General features: G+C 44.5%; 1 long non-coding RNA gene across 1 annotated transcript; it reads left to right on the forward strand.

Moving 5' to 3' along the window:
* Positions 1-5,975: 5,975 nt before the first annotated feature.
* On the forward strand, positions 5,976-15,364 carry LOC128322395 (uncharacterized). The gene is made up of 3 exons (XR_008305692.1): positions 5,976-6,070; positions 14,145-14,238; positions 15,188-15,364. It is a non-coding gene; the product is annotated as an uncharacterized LOC128322395 (long non-coding RNA).
* Positions 15,365-21,666: the final 6,302 nt, after the last annotated feature.

The following is a 21,666-nucleotide window of genomic DNA, read 5'->3' on the forward strand; positions in this document are numbered from 1 at the left end:
GGGTTAATCTCTGTAATAATTGGGTGGTAGTGGCAGTGAAACAGCTACTGGGAAAACAGGAAGGTTTTAAAGGAACAGCCTTTTTGATTGAAAGCCAGAGAGAGGATGATTTGGCATTTTTCTTCCCCTCATGTGGGCTTGCTTTGAGACAAAGTCTGGGTTAAATCTCTGTTACAGCATCTTTAGTTGTTTCCTAAAAGCCAACAGGGATGAAGCAGCTCTAATCTCAGCAGGAAGTGCATTCCACAGCCCTGGAGAAATTGCAAAGAAGGCTTGCCTTTGAGCTGCCACCAGACGAGGTGGCAGCACCCTCAGACAACCTCCCCTGGAGATCTTAATAGGTGGTGAGGTTCATAACGAAGAAGGCATTCCCTTAAATGATGGGAAAGGACCACTGCCTGGGACCCTGGAAAACCACTGTCATTCAGAGTAGATAATCCTGGGCTAGATGGATCAAAGATCTTTGGGAAAGTCTGTAGCTTGGTGAAGGACCACCTGCTTTTCATGCAGAAGGTCTCAGGTTCAGTTACTAGACTAGTTCCATCTCTGGGTAGGGCTGGGTTCATCTAAAACCCTAGAGATCCACTGCTAGTCAGTGTGGACCATACTGACTTAGATAGACCAATGGTTGGACTCAGTATAAGGAAGCTTCTTATGCAACCTATTATCTCATTTTAGAGATGCTAGTGATTGAGCTTGTGACCATGCAAAGCATGGAGGAATGAATGAATATTGTTTGTATTGTTGCTGGTCATTGACTGTAATAAAGTTGTCCATCCACCCATCCATCCTCCCAACCACCATCTGTCCAAAGCATGGAGGTGCAGCCCTGTCTGATTGTATTGGCTTACATACAGTGCAGCAAGCCGGTGAGAGATGCAGGTTCACTGCTCACAGAGCTCACCACTCCATTACCACTCCTTGCACAGGTGGGGGAGGCTCTGTCTGAACAATGCTGTGCTTCAGAGCAGCTGTGCCCAACTCCCAGGATTCCCAATTGGAATTGGGTATAGCTGCTCTGATGTACAGCATCATTTGGATGCCTCCTCTACTGGCCACACAGCCAGAGAGCCTGCATCCCTCTTAGGTGCACGACTCACTGCTCTGTATATAAGTCATTTACAATACAACTAGGACGACAAGGCTGCACAACTTCAGACTACAACCCCCATAATCCTGGGATTATGGGAGTTGTGGTCCAACAGGAGGGTCCAACAGGAGTTGTTGGCCCTGCAGGAGGGCCAACATTGTGCAGCTTAAGCTAGAGGTCCTTCTAGTTCAACATCTTGCTTCCTATGATGGTAAACCAAATGCCTCCAGAAAGCTGACAAGTAGTACATGAAGATAGTGGCCATCTACTGCCCATTCTTCCCAGTATACAGAGTATACTGCTCCAGAATATGGAGGTTCTACATTGCCATGATGACTAATATCCAATGATAGACATATCCACTATGAATTTGTCCAATCCCCCTTTAAAGCCACCTAAGATAGTGGCTCTCATCATGTCTTGTGACAATGCATCTCATAATTCATTATGCATTTGCAAAGAAGCTCTTTCTTTTTTTCTGTACAGTTCTCTGAGCTCTGAATATGAGAGCTTCAAATCAATGACATGTCCTACTAAAAGCAGGGATTTTCAAATAACATAAATGCTGACCAGTGCCTCTACAAAAGCAATGCTCAAGCAGCTGCAAGCAGTACACAGCCCAGAGATTATGAATGGAAGAGAGATTTGATATAGCTGAGAATTACAAAGTAGTGGTCTGTCAATTGGGAAGTGCATTGATGAGCAGAAGTGCACAGTGAAATGGCATCTTAGCAATTCCATATTTTTTCTCCTTCAGTGACTTCCATATTGAATTGGTGGCATTTACAAGTGAAGACAAGATTTTTTGTGACAGTTGTGCAAGCTCAACCATATATCTGAAAATTAAGCTTTCCCTTTTTGGTTTCATAGATCACTGTTAACAAGAAAGTGCCTGGAATCAGAAATGTGCTGGCAATTTTGACAATGAGGCATGAGTGAAATAAGCACATGTGATTATTTCCCCCGTGCAGTGATTGCCAGCTTAAAATAATGTAAAGTTGTGCTGTTGAGTCAGTGTCGACTCCTGGCGACCACAGAGCTCTCTGGTTTCCTTTGGTAGAATACAGGAGAGGTTTACCATTGCCATTTCCCACACAGTATGAGATGATGCCTTTCAGCATCTTCCTATATCGCTGCTGCCCGATATAGGTGTTTCCCATAGTCTGGGAAACATACCAGAGGGGATTTGAACAAGCAACCTCTTGCTCCCTTGGCAAGTTACTTCCCCGCTGCACCATTAGGTGGCTGATTGCCAGTTTACTGGTGCTAAAACAAATTTCCAAAAGTTTGCCTGTCCCTCTACCATCAGAACCTTGGCTTAGGACAAAGGGTGTTCACTGGATGTGACAGGGCCCTCTCTTATAAACATCTTACTGATATAAAAATGACCTGCAACAAAAAGTTGCATCTCCCAACCCTAATGTCAATTTCTGGGATACAATAAGGCTGTTCTCACAAGCAGCCCAACACAATCTAGGGCAGCCCAGCCTGGGTTGGGCTCTTCAGGTGGAGTTCCAGGATTGAGCTTGGTCCTGGCACTGCCCGCGCAGGGAGCCCAACTTTGAACTCCAGCCTTTAGCCAGAGTTAAGGGCGCAAGCACACCCTTGACCCTGGCACTGGGATCATGTGCGTGCTCGGGCTTCACGCAGCCCACTTGCACATAGACCTGGGCATCTAGAGCCTGTTGTGTGGTGCATTGTGGGATATCCAGAGGTCGGGATGCATTGTCCCGACACCAGAGATCTGCAATGCCAGGAGTAGCATAGATTGTATGGGCACAGAACAGCACATCCAACATACAACCAATCCTCTGGGGGGAAGGTAGGTTCCCCCTGCCTCCTCCCCCGCCCACCCACCCCCGCTCCAGAAATGGCCATGTGCACAACCTTGATAAGTGGTTCAAAGCTCAAACAGGTCAATTCTTTCTTCGTATCTCCCCCCCCCCATTCTGCTGCTGTTGTTTTCCAATGGACACCCAAATATTCTGGGGTTCCTATGGGGTCAAATGTATGTACTTCTGTGTATCTACGGAGTCTTCTATACATAGGAATCACCGCCTTACTTCCCATTAGGGATGTCGTATCAGTATCTGTTCAAATTAGGGGCCATCTTGATGGTTCAGAGAGGCCCCCGATTTGATGCTATGCGGGGGGCCGTTTCATTTTAGAGATGTGCACAAAACCGCTCCAAGCGTTTCAGTTTGAGTTCAAACTGAACTCAAACCAAACTGCACAGTCCATGATCCAGTTCGGTTCTGCTCTAGAACTGGGTCAAACTGGTTTGGCCGAGTTCAGCCCAGTTCTTTATGCTTGCCAAGGGGAAATAGGTAAGGAATCCACTTTACAAGCAAAGGGGGGAACCCTATGGTGTTGTAAAGGGAGGGCAGGGTGTTTGGGAGGTCACCTTACATGCCGCTGCAGCAGCGAGGCTCCTTGGTGGTGGCAGGCTGGCGGAGGCTCCCCAGGCCCCATTGGCCCTCCCCTCATCAGCATGAGCCAATGGGGGCCCAGTTTGGGCCTCCACACATGCTTAAAATCCATTCGAGTGACCTCCATGCATGCACAGTGACCATTTGCATCACCACTCAAATTTGTATGGTGATGCAAATGACCTCTGCACATGTGTGGAGGTCGCTCTAATGGCCTCCGTGCTTGTGCATAGGCCTGAACCCATCCTCCACCAGCCCGTGCTGATGGGGGTGTGTGTGCCAGCGGGGCCTAGGGGAGCCGCCACTCAATGCGGAGGAGCCGCATTGCTGTGGCCCATTAGGTGACTTCCTGCCTCCCCCGCACTCGCTTTCCAACCCCATAGGGTTCCCCCCTTTGCTTGTAAAGGGGAATCTTTACCTGTTTCCCCTTGACAAGTATAAAGAACCGGTCAAACCGGGCTGGTTCAAATTGAACCCAGATTCGAACCGGTTTTGCACATCCTTACTTCTTTTCAGCTGGTTCAGAAGGGGGCCTGCTACAAATCAGGGCTGAAGTTTTAACCAGTACCCCCTCTCTCCACTTTGCTACTCCCCTGACCAAGTTACTAACTTTTCCAAGTTACTAACTAGGAAAGATAGAGGCTTTGTTTCACTTTAATTTGCTCCCAGTGCCAAAGAAGCAGCAGCTGCAGTGGTGGATGGACTCCTAGAAGAGGGTTTAAAAAAAATTCCCCCATAATTCTGGGAAGTGTGCAAAATATCTTGGGAATTGTAGAATTTTCAGAGACTGCTGCCATGCTTCTGCTCCTGAAAAGACAATCATTTCCAAGATACTCTACACCTTTCCCAGGACTTCAGGGGGAAACTAAGAAAACTCTTCCAAGAGAGTTTTTAAAAGGGACTGCAGCAGCCACTGCTCTCTCAATGGGAAGAAATGAAAGTCAAGTAAAGCCCCCTCTTCTGTCTGGTAAGTAATATATGGGAGTTATGGGGAGTGTGGGTTTTGTTTTTGTTTTTATTGCTAGAGAAGAGAACTTCTTTGGCCATTAAAAGACCCCTCTTTGGATAACAGGCCAAATTGACGTGGGCTGAATTAAGATCTATTCTACCCAGTTTGACACAAATCAGATCACAGTCTGATTAAGGTAGCATTGGGTCTAATTGGGTCAAATTGACCTATTTTACGCCTGTTCAGTGTCTGAATATTCATCTATGCCTCCTACTAATCTGACAAAAGCGTTTACCTTAATGCTTTTTTCCTGGCATGTTACTTTTCAGTCAGTTGGGATTTTACTTTAGATGTAGAAGCATTCAAAGATATGATGCCACGTCGCCACCCCCACCTGTTGCCTATGGTGGTACAGTCCAGAAACAGGATAGCCAGATCATCAGCTCTTTGTGAGAGTTAGGCCTTCGCAGAATGATAGTTTGGCCTTAACTATGTGCTCCATAGTCCAGTTAAGTTGTCAATTACTTTTGTGGTGAAAAAGTGCAGGTTCTAAGGCACATTTATTTAGCACATCTACTAAATGCTTTAGAATAAATTGTTAGGAAAGAAAAAAACACAGCAGTTTTAATCATACTGTCAAGAACCAAATAAGCCTATGTATCAAGCTCACAGGGTTTTTTCACTCTAGTATATGTCTTAATTGCTTCTGTATCATGCGCACAATGAAAATAATAGCTCTGCAGTACCCATGCTTTTGAAAACTTTATTATTACTGTTTTCCCTACAATAAAATGAATAATTACCAGCTCATTATAAACTGACAGGTAAAGAAAGGTGCTGTCAGGTTATGTTGGTTAGGTAAAAACACATACACACAATATTCTCTATTGTAGTTAATTAGGGTAATTCCAAATTACTACTATGGTTCTTGTAAAGCAAAAACAATTTTAGTAAAGCTTGAAATGGTTTTTTCCATCAAAATTTCTCAAGAAAATAACCATGTGTGCAATATAGGATCATGAAATTAGGCCCAGTCACACATTATGTTTAACACTTGTACATTAATTTTAATCTGCTTTAAATGTTTTTATTTTAATTTTCAGTATTTTATTATGTGTTTTGGATTTTAATGTAAATTGCCCTGAGCCACTTTGGGAAGGGCGGTATATAAAATGAATAAATAAATTGAAGTTTAGCCCTGAGATTATCGGGAGACGTTAGCTTGAGTTCAAAAAACAAAATTAAGATTTATTAAGAAACTAAACATCTCATACTGAGAGAGAGTCATTGAACAACACACACAAACAGGCACTAGCCTTCAACAACAACTGAACAGGGTTAGGGTTATTTAAATTCAATAAATAAAATAAATAGTTCTGTCTCTTAACTGACCAGGAGAGGCCTATTAACATGACTCATTATGCCTCTAGTGGCCAGAAGAGGTTACTGTGGTGCTAAGAGCAATACTTTTGAATTCTTACTTCCAATGGTTAGTGGAATCCTGCTGGGGAAAGTGGCAGTTAGTGGGGTGGGAACAGTTAGGAAGGGTGAAAGTAGGAAGGGGAGAAAGTATGAACTAGAAAGAGAGGATGGCCGATTTAGGTAAGAGCTTGATGTAAAGAAGAGCTGAGTGAGGCTCCAAGTAAAAATAAGTTATAAATAAAAAATGAGGTTCTGTGGAGAAACAGGACAAAGGTGTGAAGCATATGAGAACTGTGTAAGATCTATAAACAATGAGCTGTTCTGTAAAGGAAATGTGTAACCAAACAAGCATGCTACCCTACTATAGCAGTAGTGAAAGAAAAAAACCTCAGAATCTGTAAACAATTAATCTTTAAATTATTACTTCTATTCAAGAAGTCTTTCTAAGTGACTCAGTTAAACCTCCCGCGTCTACACAACTACGCTACTAGTCGAGAAGAAAGTGTAAGAGGTACTATGTGTTCTGAGTCCTAGTTGGTGGCAGAGAAATCAAGGGGGGAAGAAGAGGTTTTAAAATCAATTTAAGGAAATAATAACAATCACACCAAACTGAAAGCCCTTTCGTCACAGGCAAGTTCAAGTGCATGTTGGCTCGACCTCGAGCTGGCGCACACATCCCTAGATCGAGATTTTAGGAGCTAAGCTTTCTTGGGCACCATTGATAGTTCTACACTATAATTTGTTTACCTAAAGCAAAATTTGAAGGCAGACTGTAAGTTCATGATCTGATGAATCAGCCAAAGAATTTTTAGGAAGTTCCAAGAGGCTGTTCTCACGACCAGCCTTGCCCGGGCTAGGGCAGCTTAGCCGGAGCTCCGTGCTGCATGGTGCAGTGCGGATCAGCTGGGAGTGTAGTCCATGCTCCCAGCAGCATTTCTGTGATTCTGTAGAAGGAAGGTGAGCAGCCTCCCCACCACCCATACACACACCCCTGCCTGCCTGGTCATGTGAATGGCCCCCAAGAGTTTTGATAGGACATTTCTCAGTGGAACTGAAGAGAGGGAAGATTTATCCTTTCCATTTGTGGTACACTCTCAATAAAAACACTCCCCTACACTTCCTAACGCCCTGGGAGGTAAGCTTCAGGTAAGCTTACCTCCCAGGGCTTTAGGACTTTAAGCACAGGTAAGCTTACTTCCCAGGGCTTTAGGAAGTGTAGGGGAGTGTTTTTATTGAGAGTAAAGCAACAAAGAGTAAAGTTTTACTTGAGAGTAAAGTGGGGGGGGAGTTCTGTTCAGAGGCTACAGACAGCTGCCATCTGAGGCTCTGTCAGCTTTTAGTTACAGGTAAAAAATACTCAATGGTTAGAATACTTCAAATATTTCAAAAAGCACTCCAGTTGCAATGAACAGGGATGTAGGAAGCACCTTTAAAAAGCTTACAGAGTCTTTTACAACACCCTGGTTGGATGGGCAAAGGCTAGTATTCTTTAGCTGAGTTACGTTACTGGTAAACAATCATAGACCTGTATCAGGGGTATACAAAACACACACCAAAGAAACAGAAAGTCTAACACCAAATCTGTCTAAACTAGCTTTCCCCTTAATTAAACTTCCCAAAGCCAAAAGCCCAGGCTTCCTTTTTCTTGAACTCACAAAACCCTGGTCGAGAACCAAGACCCTGCAGTTCTATCTTCTAAGAGCTGCAGTCATCCTCCTTCTGCAGCCATGGCCACATGTTCTGCTTAGCACCCTCAGCCTGCTTCTTCTAACAAAAGAACCATCTCTTCCTCCCAATGGCTCTCTAGGTCCCGCCCACCTGATGTGCTGATTGGCTGAGTTCTGGAGTTCACCAGCCAGTCAGTTAGGACAAGGTTCACTTCTGGTTCACTCTTTAGTGGGAGGGGTGCCTGATGCCTACAGGCCTGTTTTGAGTCAAAACGTTTCAATGTAAAAATGTTCTGAACATCCCTGCAGGGTAGCTGGGCACAGATGAACTAGAAAATGTAAATAATAGCAAGGGTCCCTTACCAAGCAGCAGTTCTTGTCTGTAGACTGTGGGTGGGGCCCCAATACACAGGCAAAGGCAGTTCGCATGATCATAATTAGGGTAGGAGAAGCCTCCTACCCTAGTTCTGGAGCTGTGTGCTCTGCTGTTTTCCAAACATCTGTCCTTTAAATGTAAGGTAGGAGTTGCCATCTGTGATTGTGTGCTCAACAGAGCTGGTCGGGAGTGCTTTTTGGCTTACCTCATTCAGCAGCTGGGTATAGCTGCTGGATAGGAGCGGGCTTCTTGGCAAATGGGAGTGTGCACAGCTCCCAAACTAGGTAGGAGGTTTCTTCTACCCTAATTGCAATATGATCGTGTGAACTGCCTTAAAGTGTACAGGGCTCAGAAAATGCTGTTGGTACCCCTGATGCTGAGACAGATGGGTGCATGGTCTGCTTCAGTCTAAGGCAGCTTTATGTCTTCATAGATGATATAATAAACCATGCCCTTCTGGGGTCTTTGAAAGCCACCCTTGCAAACATATATCATGTTGATGGATGGATCTTTAATTTCCGGAGATGGTTCTGTTCTGTTTCCACACTTCCCCGTTTTATTTTGTTGGAGCAAGCATCAGCCATACTCTCCTCCCTCCTGAGGTTAATATATTAATTTGTTATGAATCCCGCTTCCAAGTCCCCACCAATCTTTGTCTTTTCGTTACTTAATGATTTCGATTGGATGTTCAACAATTTTATCTGGGCTTTTTTTACTTTTCATAGTACAGTGATGGAGTATTTATTTTGTTACCCAGATACAGCTGTAAATGAATTTATACATCACCAAGGACAGCACCACCAGATCATTTAGCATAAAAAAACCTTCCAGTTATCTAGAAGCAGCAACTACTGTCCCTTAAAAAAAACAACCCCAACTGTGATATTTTGTTATACTTCCTACTCCAGATTGACTGTTTCCTATTACCTTTGCAGTGAATTGCCATAAAATACCAGATGTGCTTCTCAAAGTACCATAAACATTGTAGTGTGTGTGTGTGTATTTTATACACACACACTTTGGAAAAGAAGCATAATAAGGCCCAATATAGAATAGGAACATCGGGTACAATCAAATCCACCAAGGGAGATATCCCCAGCAGATTTTGGTTTCCCCTGTCTCCCAGTGATGTATGTACATGGGTGCTTAGCATGCCAGCATACATACTCCAACATTTCACCTGTGAAAACAGAAACATGCCTGTAAATGTGTAGGAGACACTGCTAAGCAACATAAGCTCTCCTCAGATGTTATCAGCACGAGCAGCGATCACACAAATAGTGCGGAAAGCAGGGAAGAAATCCCACTGCCCTGATGTCACTAACCCCCTGCCCACCCAACATACGCATTTATGGCACCATTTGCCGACGGCTCTGTAAGCATGTTCACCGGCAAGTGGTAGCTCACAGACACACTGGTGAAATGCTTATGGTGCCTCCCCCTCCATACAAATGGTGCCATAAGCGTGTGTGCTCCTCAGGAAGAGGTGAGTTACTTGCTCCCCTCTTTCCCCACTGTAAGAGTGAGTGCTGCATGCTTATTTATTCATTATTTATTTATTAAAACATTTTATACCAGCCAAAACTTAAGACTCTGGGTGGTTTACAACAGGATAAAAACAAAGTAAAACATCCGTTAAGACAAAAATGGGGAGGAGGGAAACACACACATTACAACAATTTAAAAATTTTAAAATAACATTTTAAAACAGCATTAAAACCATTAAAACAACATTAATTAAAAGCCTGGGTGAAGAAATGTGTTTTTAAAGACTTTTTAAAAGCTGTCAGAGATGGGGAGGCTCTTATTTCACTAGGGAGTGCATTCCAAAGCCTCGGGGCAGCAGCGGAGAAGGCCCATCCCTGAGTGGCCATCAGACGAGCTGGTGGCAGATGCAGATGGACCTCTCCAGCAGATCTCAGTGGGCGGTGGGGTTCATGCAGAAGAAGGCGTTCCCTTAAATACCCAGGGCCCAAACTGTTCAGGGCTAACCAGCACCTTGTATTTTGTCCGGAAACATATCGGCAGCCAGTTTAGCTCCTTCAGTACAAGAGTTATATGGTCTCTCCAAGATGACCCAGAGACCAGCCTGGCTGCCTCATTCTGGACCAGCTGTAGTTTCCAGACTACGTACAAGGGCAGCCCCACATAGACCGCATTACAGTAATCCAGTCTAGAGGTTACCAGCAGATGTACCACTGTTTTGAGGTCATTCACCTCAAGAAATGGATGCAGCTGGTGTATCAGCTGAAGCTAATAGAAGTCATCTCTGGCCACCACCTCAACCTGGGACACCAGGGAGAGGCTCAGATCCAGAAGCACCCCTAGATTGCGTACCTGTTCCTTCCGGGGAAGTGTGACCCCATCCAGAACAGGCAGATCAAAATCATCTCTCAAGTTTCGACCCCGCACAATGAGTACCTCCATCTTAGCCGGATTCAGTCTCAGTTTGTTATCCCTCATCCAGCCCATCACCAACTCCAGGCAGGCATTTAGGGAGGTTATGCCCTCTCCTGATGATGCTGACATGGAGAAATAGATTTGGGTGTCATCAGCATACTGGTAGCACCCTGCACCAAATCTCCTGATGATCTCTCCCAGCCGTTTCATGTAGATATTAAACAACATTGGAGACAACATGGAGCCTGAGGTACACCATACAAAAGTTCAGATTTTGAAGAACAGCAGTCTCCAAGGGACACCATCTGGAACCTGCCCGAGAGGTAGGAGTGGAACCACCGCAAGAGGTAGGAGCAGAACCACCATTATCATGCTTGCACTGATAATGTCTGGACTACTATAGGAACATAGAAAACTGGCATATACTTAGTCAGACCATTGGTCCATATGGCTTAGTATTGTCTGTTTTCATTCATTCATTCATTCGTTCATTAAAATTTTCTTACATACCACCTCCTCCAGAGACTCTAGGTGGTGGACAACAACAATACCAATAGCAATTAAAAATAATAATGATAACAACAACAATAACAACGATGATGAAAGTTATAAGTATTTGGGCATTCTCCAAAATGACAAGATCAAGTGAAGACCAAAGTTAGTAAGGAATATATCAGGTGAGTAAGTGTCGTGCCTCCACTCGAAGACACTGGAGAGGAGTGGGGGGCAGGTGATTTATTAGAAGGTGGGGAGGCACCTGAGGAGGAGCAGGCCGGTGATGTGAATGAGGAGGTAATTGAGTCAGGCCAGGGGGAGTGTTTGGTGCAGGAGGGGCCAGCAAGGCCAGGTGATCTTTGGAGAGAAGGGTCAGGATCTGAGCCAGAGTTTGAACTGCCCTTATCTCCTCAAGAATGCAGACAGGTAAAACATTAGCACCAGGTGAGGGAATTAAGAAGATGGAGTCAGCTGGCAAGAAGACAGAAACTGTGTTGAATCCATGGTAGCTGGTAGGGGTGGAGTGTTGATTAAGTGCATGTGGCTGCTGACTATAAATCAGGAAGCCTGTGCCTTGAACAAACTGCTGGAAACAACACGTCTAATCTGCTTGGAACTTTTGTTGGAGAGATTGTGACTTTGAAATTTGGGCTTCTCACTCCTCACTTCTGTATTCTTGGTGAGACTGTTAAACCTGACTATTTGGCAGTAAAACTGAAACTTGAGCTACTGGCTTTGTGTTATGTATTTCTGGCCAGCATCTTCCATCGAGTGAGCTCATGACAGTAAGAAAGACACTGACATCCAAATTTAATGGTGGTAACACTATCAAAGTAGTCAACACATGGGCAATTCCTGTAATCCAATATACAGCAAGTATTGTTGATTGGACACAAGTAGAATTGGATGCGCTGGATCGGGAAACCAGGAAAATAATGATCAATCATGCCCTGCACCCAAGAATTGATGTTGATAGGCTGTACCTGCCAAGAAATGAAGGTGGGCGTGGAATGTTGCAAGTCAGACAATCTGTTGAAGTAGAAATACTAGCATTGGCAGAATACATCAATGAAAGCCAAGAATAAATGCTACAGGAAGTGAGTAAGACAGGACTGTTGAAAATAAAGGAATCAAAGGATGAATACAAAAAACAGCAGATGAGGAATCAACGAGAAAAATGTCACAACAAACCATTGCTCAGTCAGTTCTTTAATGACATACAATCAAAAGTCAACCATCGCATAACATGGCAGTGATTATAGATGGGGACACTAAAGAAAGAAATGGAAGGTCTCATTTTTGCAGCCCAGGAACAATCACTATGAACAAATGTTATAAAGGCAAAAATTGATAAGACCCAGAAAGACAGCAAGTGTCGGTTATGCAAGGAAGCGGATGAGACGTTCGAGCACCTTGTACGTTGTTGTAAGAAAATTGTGCAGACTGATTATAAGGAAAGACACAACAAAGTTGCTCTGATGAGCCACTGGAACTGTTGCAAGAATTACAAATTGCTAGCAAGAAAGAATTGGTGGAATCATCCTATTGAGGAGGTCACAGAAAATGAGGAGGCAAAAATCCTTTGGGATTTTAGAATTCAAACTGATAGGCATTTGGCTCACAATACACCAGATCTGACAGTCATCAAGAAGAATTGGATTCTGATAATTGATTTTGCAATCCCAGGGGATAGACGAGTCGACCAAAAACAAATGGAGAAAATAACTAAATCAAAGGACCTTCAGACTGAAATTGAGCAGCTCTGGAAAAAGAAAACAGTAGTGATGCAAATAGTTGTTGGTGCCCTTGGTGCAGTACCAGACGAACTTGAACACCATCTTGACACCTTGGGCATTGATAAAATTACAATTCAACAACTACAGAAGGCCACACTACTCAGGACAGCACAAATACTACGACACTCTCTTTAATTTTTATTTACTTATCCTACACCCTTGGAAAGGGCCCGATAATTAAAGTACCAAATCCAGTCACTAACATCTGGTAGATTGTGTGTCATTAGCATAATAATGAATTAAAATAAATTAAAGGGCAAATGCCTGGCGAAACAGGTAGGTCTTAAGAAGGGCCTTAAAAACAGCTAGGGAGGGAGCTGAATGGATCTTGAGGGGGGGAGTTCCAAAGAAGAGGGGCGGACATAGAGAAGGCCCTCCTATGAGCCCAGACACCACACACTATACCAGGGCCTGGGACACTAAGGAGGGCCAACTGAGAAGACTTCACAGGACAGGATACAACTGGCCGAGAGAGGCGATCCCGGAGGTATACAGGTACTAAGCCCATAAGGGTTTTGTAGGTGAGAACCAGCACTTTGAAATGGACCTGGAAGCAAACAGGCAACCAGTGCAGTGAGCATAAAAGAGGTATGACACTATCAAATCTATGGCCACCCATGAGGACACGGGCCGCTGCATTATGGACTAGTTGCAGCGTCCGAATCATTTTCAAAGGAAACCCTAGATAGAGTGTGTTGCAGTAATCCAAACAAGAGGTAACAAAGGCATGAGTTAGTGTTGCTAGGGCCAGCCAGTCAAGAAAAGGCCATAACTGGCAAACCAGCTGAAGCTGGCCATGGCCTCCACCTGCTGTTCAAACAGGAGCTGCAAGTCCAGAAGGACCCCAGGTCACGGACTGTCTCTCGTCTGTACTGACTGGCAGCGGCTCTTCAGGGGTCTTTAGACAGTGGTCTTTCCCAGCCCTACGTGGAGATGTCAGGGACTGAACCTGGGACCTTCTGCATGCTATGGCCCCATCCCTAATCTGCGAGGCATGATATATCATTGTGACCAGAAGTACAGATCCCTCCAAAGTATTTGGGGAGTCCTCCCTCATTTTACTGAATTTCCTCCAATGTGTTACCATTTCATCTCTCTCCCAAAGTGTTTTCCTCTCCCCCAAGTTAAAAAGTCCTTTTCCATCCACCCCCCACCCCGGAACATATTTTGCTCTCAATAGCAGTGTCTTTCCTCTGTCCCTCAAAATATTTAAGTGAGAAGTTGCTCGTTAAGCTTTCCTTCTGTCTACACCCCTGATTCCTTAGCATATAACAAACGGAAAGCAGGTATTAATAAAGAACAAGCAGAACATATGATCCTGGATTACCAAATCAGAGAAGCTAATCCCATAGCCTCCAGCATTTCACAGATGGAAATAAAGATACGCTTGTAACAGCCCATTCTCATACCAAGGATTGCTGCCCAAACCCCACATCTACTATGACTTTATTTGGTGAAAATTGGATTCTGCTGCCTGCTGTAGTGTAGTGCCTTTGTGTTGTTCGTCCATTTATATGCAGGTGCACTGGAGAGACAGCATGCATCCATCCACCCAATGAAGCAGGAATAAGCAGGAAGCTTATTGAGGATCTGGGAAATCACCACACATAGCTGGTAAGAATATAAGAACAGCCCTGCTGGATCAGGCCCAAGGCTCATCTAGTCCAGCATCCTGTTTCACACAGTGGCCCACCAGATGCCGCTGGAAGCCACAGACAGGAGTTGAGGGCATGCCTTCTCTCCTGCTGTTACTCCCCTGTAACTGGTACTCAGAGGCATCCTGCCAGTGGCCCTCCAACTAGTAGCCATTGATAGACCTCTCCTCTATGAAGATATCCAAACCCTTCTTAAAGCCATCCAGGTTGTTGGCTGTCACCATATCTTGTGGCAGAGAATTCCACAAGTTGAGTATGTGTTGTGTGAAAAAGTGCTTCCATTTGCTGGTCCTAGATTTCCCGGCAATCAATTTCATGGGATGACCCCTGGTTCTAGTGTTATGTGAGAGAGATGAGGATTTCTCTCTATCCACTTTCTCAATCCCATGCATGATTTTCTAGACCTCTATCATGTCTCCCCGCAGTCATCTTTTTTTCTAATCTAAATAACCCCAGGTGTTGTAGCCTTGCCTCATAAGAAAGGTGCTCTAGGACCCTGATCATCTTCGTTGCTCTCTTCTGGTGGACCCTGTTCAGTTTCATGAGTCACGGGTTGTACCGCCTTCTTCTACAAAACTCTCGCCCTCCCTTCATTGCCTGAGATGGTGCAAATCCTTTTTAAAAAATGAAATGGCAATATTTATATAATATAACCTGATAGGAAAAAGTTGCTGTTAGCCGTATATTTCGGCTGGTACCAGTCTGGAATTCCCAGCTGCATGATGTGTGTTGTAAAACTTAATTTGATTTTCACTTGTATTTACTACTCCATATGCCTGGTAGCATTCAGACTTATGAGCCCGGACTAGAGCTGTATAAAATTAGTACTGTAGCTGAACTGATGGAGGTGTCCCCCACCTCCCACTTCACAAACAATAATTATGCTTTTTGAATCTCTTGTCTTGCAGTTTATATTCAGCTCCCTTGAGGACATCTCTATCATGGGCCCTCACAATTTTTCAGCCATAGCTTATGGCAGGCAATTGCTACCATCTTCAGAAGCATTTGTCATAACCATGCTCAGGAGACAAAGATATGCACAGTTAGTTCCAAGTGTCCAATGGATTGTGTAGATCCCAGATTAAAGCCGAATGTCCAATGGATTGTGTGGATCCCAGCCCAGGTATTTTGGAATCCTGATAGTCTAATTAGTAGAATCTTTAAGAACCTAAAAATGGACTTCCTTCATAAGATAGGGTGGAGAGCTGGTCTTGTGGTAATGAGCATGAATTATTCCCATTGCTAAGCAGGGCTCACCTTGGTTTGTTTTTGGATGGGTGACTACATTTGAGCACTGTCTGCTGCAAGATACCCCCCCCCCTTAGGGTATGTGGCCGTAGCTCAGGGGTAGTGCATCTGAATTGCATGCAGAAGGCCCCAGGTTCAATCCCTGGCATTTCCAGATTTGAATGTACACAGTTGCCGGTGGTGGCACTTGTAAGATACTTTCTTACTCTCCTCCTGCCCGCTCTACCTTTAGGGAAGCTCCCCTACCCCCTTTTACCAGTAGAGTTCTGAGCAGGTTTGATCCTGAACCCATCCAGCCGAGGCAGCTCGAACCGAGCCACATTTGTTCTATGAGTGTTGAACATAATGTTTGAATAGGGCTCTTGTCACACAGATTTGCTGTGGTTGACAGGGAATTAAATATGGGTCAGTTCAGATGAACACAACCCTGTTGTGCCAAGAATGTGCCCACCCTGATAGACATCCCAATGTGTTCTCAGGACACTTTGTTAATTGCATGAGAGAATTGATCATCTGAATCACCCCTGTATATGCCTTCATGATTAAAGGATGTGCCAAGAGCATGTCAGCATATCCACTGGTGACATCAGAGTGGGCACATTTTCAGTGCATCCCCAATGTTACTGCAAGTACAGGACTTTGTTAATCTTATATATTCAGCACATGAACATAATACTGAAAGAGTCATCTATTACGCCTATTGACAAAATATCAAGGGGCTTTCATGTTGTTGTTCTTCAGAAAAATCCAGCTGGTAGAATTTTCTTTCAGCATCTTGCCATGGGAAATCCACCTGCCCAATGATATATCAGTCAGGTTCTGTGGAAGTTGCTCCAAGTGGGGTAGCTACCAGTGTGATACGCTACACAATGGCAACAGTTGCTTTAATCTAAAAACAGGAGAAGGGCACCCATCCATATTAAAACAAGGGGGGGGGAATCCAAAAGTGCCAGAGAAGATGGGTTAAAATGTTTGAAACTCTGGCAGCTGGCATGATGAGGGAAGTCTACTGGGGAGTGTAGAGTCAGAAAGCAAGTAAAGATGAGAAACTATTCTCTGTGAAAGGGGTTGCCAACAGAAAATAGCCTTGCAAAAAAGCAGCAAGCTTGAAAGAGTTGACTAATTTTCTATATTAGACTACCTGTTTGAGCAATAATCCAATAGAGGAGGAGGGAACAGGAAGGGAACAGGGTGGGGCTTGATCTGGCCAATTAGAAGTTCAGGAGTGGGAGTGGAAGGCAGCTGGAAGGGTCAAATCTATCAGAAAGCCCCTCAGACTGATAGAGATGTTTAACTGGGCTGAATGCCCTCTTCCCATATGGTCGGATACTTGGGTGTGCCTCCTCCAACACAATCCATGCAGATAACCTTTTTGAGGTGGAAGGAATAAGGCTTCTGCAGCCATCTTTCTAGCACACCCACATCATGTGTTACATCATGAGCATGGTGGAAAGGGCATTGCATGGGTTCATTCCAGCACTGTGGGAGCAGGATGTTCAGCCCAGGTAATTAACTCATCCAGAACTTCTTCTCCTAACCCCTCAACAATTATTCATTATGTAGAAGGCTAAAATCCTTCTAGGATGAAATTCTGCTGCATCAATAATGAGAAGAACATCATGACTATAAAAAAATTAATGTTCAGAATCCAAACTGGCAGGAAACAAATAACTGCAGATCACTGGAAAGGAACCATATAAGGTACTACAGTATAGGGCACTACAATGGGAAGGGGCCATGACTCAATGGTAAAGCACATGCTTTGCATGGAGAAGGTCCAAGATATAATCCCTGGCATTGCTAGTTAAAAGGATCTCAAGGAGCAGGACACGTGCCTTAAACCTTAGAGAAGCTGCTACCAGTCAGTGTAGACAATACTGAGCTAGGTGGACCAATGGTCTGGCTCGGTTTATGGCAGCTTATTATGTTCCTCTGTTGCTATTGCTTCATTTGCTGATATTAAATTGACGTATATAATGTCAGTCTGTGGCCCCTTAAGAACATAAGAACAGCCCTGCTGGATAAGATCCAAGCAGAGTGGCCATACGCTCTCCCCTCCCCATCAGGACTCCAGCCCCTGTGTTTCCAGTTGCAGGTGCCCACACTAGATGTGGGGGGGGGGGCTGCCAGGGCTTGAACCTCAAGCCTTCTGAATGTCAAGTATATGCTCTACCATTGAGCTATGGCCCTACCAAAAAAAAACAGACTGAAAACCCACTGATTCACTGCCTGCCATGTATTGCAATTAGCTTGGCAAAAGAATTGAGAGTAGTGTTAAATTAAATCTCAGCAAAGCTGTAGACTCACAAGTCCAGTTGTCAGTGAAGTTGTGTAAATGAGCTGATCCACCCCTGGAGAATAATTATTATTGTGAAGATGTATTTCTTTTTTATTGTAACTAAACCAATGTTCTGCTCTAAGTATTTTTCTAGTTTTAATTGAGGGGAAAAAATTATTATCTCAAGGTAATGGTCATTAACAAAAGCCAATGGTAAAATCTCCCTTTCTTCGCTTAATATGCCCTAGGAAGCTTTGAGCAGGCAATGTGACATTTGGTCATTACAATATAACATGCCAAAACAGGAAAAGAAAAAGAAAAAAGGCCTAGAGAAATATGGCAATATGTGTGGCATTCTAAATATGCTCCAACTGTCCTGATATACTAGGGACAATCCTTGATAAATTACTGTAGGTACTGCCTCTGGCAAAACTCTGTTCTTATTTTTGTGTCTAATTTGCGTTTTGATGTAGGGGAAGTCTTTTGTATGTCTGCAACATACACATACGTACACTAGAGATCTTCCTGTCCCCTCTTACTGAACCGCAAAAGTTCTGTAGTCCTGTTCAGTTGTTCTAATTCCTGCATACAAATACAAATATGACAAATATTTATATACCGCCTTTCAACAAAGGTATCCCAAAGCAGTTTATAAAGAAATAAAGTAAATACAAATTTTACATGGCATATGGCAAACATGTTGGGGAAAATGGAAGTGCACTGACTAGTCATGCCCCTCTCGGCACAGAGGCTGCCTTCAAATGCATCACGGAACTGTGGGTCCAATGCACCCATGGTTCTGCCCCCTCCCCGCACTCTCCCATCCGCATTCGGACATTCAGGAGAGCTGCCTCTCTGCAGTCAGTGAGATTGCAGAGAGGCGAGGGAGCTAGCTATGTGTGTTTCCATCTTGACAGAAGGACAGCCAGCACAGCCAATGGGGCAAGAGTGAGGGAGAAACTTCCTCCCTCAATTCCAATTCAATGGGGCCAAAACTGCAGTGCCAGTGTTCGGAAGAAATGCTGGTGCTGCAAAACCAGAGTTGAAAGCGCCCAAACTCCAATCTGAATAAAAGGTTCAGACTGAAGTTCAGGGAGGGAAACCGCAGGTCCCTTTTCCCCTTCAACTCTAGTTTCTCAAATCTGGATGTGCAGATAAGGAAGCCAGAGGTGAAGGGACCTCCAGTTTCCTGTTATGTCTGAATTCAGCCACCATAATGTGCTTGTTAGCCACACACTGCAGGCTGCCATGCATTCCCTAAATGCCTAGGTCGAATCCAACATTACGTGGAGGCACCCTTTCTGTCTTCAAGATTGCCCTCTGAAGATAAATACTGGATATGTGGAGCTCCACGGGTGTGGCCAGACAGCATATTGGTAGAGGAGGTGTGGCTAGCTGGAATGTTCTCATTTGTATTACTGTTCATGAAGAGGCCAGATCTTCTCCAGTGCTTATGCTTATCAAATTTAACCTCCTTTTTCCTGAAAAGCACTGTGCACCACCAAAAGCATGTCCCCATGAGTTGTGCAGCACTCAGGGACATACTTCCCTGTGGCAGAGTGTTTCCAGGTGAAGGGGAGGTCTTTGAAATTTACCCCCTGCCCAACCAAGCACTGGTACAGAGTTGGTCTGGAATTCTTCAGAAGCACAGGTGCTACATCAGTGCTTCTCCTGTAGACCAGTGCTTTGTTAGTCTGGATGTCAGCTACTGTATGAGGTGAGTATAATGACCACATCAGGCTTGATTGGTAAGCAGGTATAGAGAGCTCCCCCCCCCCCCCCCGCAGAGGAGCATTGTATTATGTGACAAAGGTTTACTTCTTCAGCTATTGTTTGTGAGAATTAGACCTGATACAACTCACCAGATTCTAAATTTGGCTTACCCTGCCTCCAACATGTCAGCTTCCCCTGAGGTTTTGCCCCTGGTGCCATACGTGGATAGAGAATTTTGCAGTCAACATTTGGCAATGCAGACTACCCTTATGGCAAAATTAGCTGCTGGTCAGAGATCTAATCTTTTTAAAGGTAGTGACCCAGTTGGGTATGGTAAAATATGCAAGGAAAACCAGTACATCTAACAAGTACTCCCTCTTTAAAGGAAAAAGGGAGGGATAAAAGCAGAAATCCCACTGAATTCTTAAACCAAGGGAAAGCTTTATTACAGGAATCAGGGAATTTCTAAGTCAGAGCAAGTTAGAGAAACAAGGAATAAGAACACTAAATACTGAAGAGATCAGAAATTCTAGAGGGTTAGGAACAATGTTGGATGTCATTAATTTATCGCTCAGGAGTTGTCCAGGCATACTGTGCTTTGCTAGGAGAAGGAAAATGGAAAATAAAATTTAAAAAGATGTGCCTGAGCGATTTGAGGATTTGAAAAGAGCCTCCAGCCTAGGTATGTAGTGAAGGTTCATTAGTTTATGGAAGGGAGGGGGGAACCAAAGCAGCAGACGTTTTTGGAAGTGTAACTGGGAATGGGCCAAAAATTTCTGATAAAACTGTTTCCCCCCTTTCCTTGTATGGGAAAAGAAGCTGCAACATTTTTAGATTGTGACCCCTATTCATTCATTCATTCATTCATTCATTTATTACTAGGTAGACTGCTTTGGGAACTTTTGTTGAAATGTGGTATATAAATATTCGTCACATTTGTATTTGTAAAATTCTGTCCTGTTATGCTTTCAATAAAATATCTGTCTGATATCACTTCATTAGATTGCGATATTTTGTGTATCTAGGGAAGCGTGACTACCTTTACTGTAAGGGCCCATTTGGGCGTAGTTACGAATCACGGGTTCAGTGAACCAGAGGGTTGAGGTTCGGGGGTTCGGTTCGGGGGATTCGATGATTCAGGGTCGAACCAAAACACATACCCTTGCACAAAGTTTGGGAGATTTGCGGACCGAAAATTCTTTTAAAAATTGGGTTTTTTAAACCTGGTTCTCCCCTTGGGGGTGTTCCTGGAGGCAGTGGGGGGGGTTTCTGCGGAGGTTCCCCCTCCTCCCGCCAGCCTTCTAAATCACTCCCTCACCATGCAGAGGCCATGTGCGCAGGCACCCAGCCCCCAACATGGCCACTGGGTGAAGGCCGAAAACTGGACAAAGAGCATCCGAAATGTGCAAGGGGGTGACTTAGAAGGTCAGCTGGGGGAGGGGGAACCTCCACGGACCCCCCACCACCACTGCCTCCAGGAACTCCCCTGAGGGGAGTACAAGGTAAAAAAAATAAGAAAAACATTTTTAAAAGAATTTTCGGTCCGCGAACCCACCCCCTGGACTGAACTGAACCGGGGGGGGCTTCGAGGGGGGTGCTGGACCAAACTGGCCCCACTGGGTTTAAGGCTGGTCCAGCCTCGAACTGAACCGGGCCAGCCGGTTCCGTACACATCCCTATCCAGGGGCATCATCAACCCTAAAGGCTGCATGGCTTGCAAGGAGTTATGCTTCCTGCAGAAGATGCCTTATGCCTTTGGTTGCATAAGAGAAGCAGCAATCGGCCCTTGGCTGTGATGCTGCTTTGAGCTGGCATGTGTTGCCTGACCTGATGTAGGTAAGAACACCTCAGATGGTGAGTCATTAGTTCCCACACTGTAGGGAGGTAGAGAGCCAGTCCCTTTGTTGTTGTTTGATTTATTCTGCTAACATGTCCAAAGGAGAAAGGTCCTGCTGTCTGTTGGGGAATGTCGGTTTCCTGTAGGCTATTGCAACCCTTAGGAAAATGACAGCCTGCAATAGCCAACAGGGCATTTCACCTGCTGGTGCATCAGCACAGCATGCCAGGGAGGAAAGGGGGGAATCCCAGAAAGAGCAAATTCTGACTTGTCTTGGAAATAAGCCGAGCTATTCTTTAGTTTCCTGGAAA

Source organism: Hemicordylus capensis, chromosome 4 (genome assembly GCF_027244095.1).
Source record: "Hemicordylus capensis ecotype Gifberg chromosome 4, rHemCap1.1.pri, whole genome shotgun sequence".
NCBI classification, from domain to species: Eukaryota; Metazoa; Chordata; class Lepidosauria; order Squamata; family Cordylidae; genus Hemicordylus; species Hemicordylus capensis.